Raw genomic sequence first — 880 nt, 5'->3', positions numbered from 1 at the left:
TTGTGCTCCAGAACTTACTACTCCTCTAGTCAGGCTGTTCCAGTACAGTTACAACACTGGTATCTGCCTGGCTATGTGGAAAATTGCCCAAGTATGTCCTGCTCGGTGACACCCAGTTGAGGTTCTACTAGGGCCACTCAGCTTCTGATCTGAGAGAGATTTAAAAAAGAAAATAAGGCTGAAGGTAATAGGAAGATAGCTAGACAACAAGGTGCAGGGCTGGATGAACACAGCAGGCCAAGCAGCATCATAGGAGCAAAAAGGCTGACGTTTCGGGCCGAGACCCTTCATCAGAAAAGGGGGAGGGGAAGGGGGTTCTGAAATAAATAGGGAGAGAGTGGGAGGCGGATAGAAGATGGATAGAGGAGAGGATAGGTGGAGAGGAAACAAACAGGTCGAAGAGGTGGGGATGGGGCCAGTAAAGGTGAGTGTAGGTGGGGAGTTAGGAAGGGGATAGGTCAGTCCAGGGAGGACGGACAGGACAAGGTGGTGGGATGAGGTTGGTCGGTAGGAGATGGGGGTGGGGCTTGAGGTGGGAGGAGGGGATAGGTGGGAGGAAGGACAGGTTAGGGAGGCAGGGACGAGCTGGACTGGTTTTGGGATGCGGTAGGGGGAGGGGAGATTTTGAAGCTTGTGAAATCCACATTGATACCATTGGGCTGCAGGGTTCCCAAGCGGAATATGAGTTGCTGTTCCTGCAACCTTCGGGTGGCATCGTTGTGGCTCTGCAGGAGGCCCAGGATGGACATGTCATCTGAGGAATGGGAGGGGGAGTTGAAATGGTTTGCGACTGGGAGGTGTAGTTATTTATTGCGAACCGAGCGTAGGTGTTCTGCAAAGCGGTCCCCGAGCCTCCGCTTGGTTTCCCCGATGTAGAGGA

The sequence above is a fragment of the Rhincodon typus genome, chromosome 24, assembly GCF_021869965.1.
Source record: "Rhincodon typus isolate 14 chromosome 24, sRhiTyp1.1, whole genome shotgun sequence".
Classification (NCBI taxonomy): Eukaryota; Metazoa; Chordata; class Chondrichthyes; order Orectolobiformes; family Rhincodontidae; genus Rhincodon; species Rhincodon typus.
Note: the sequence above shows the minus strand (reverse complement) of the source record.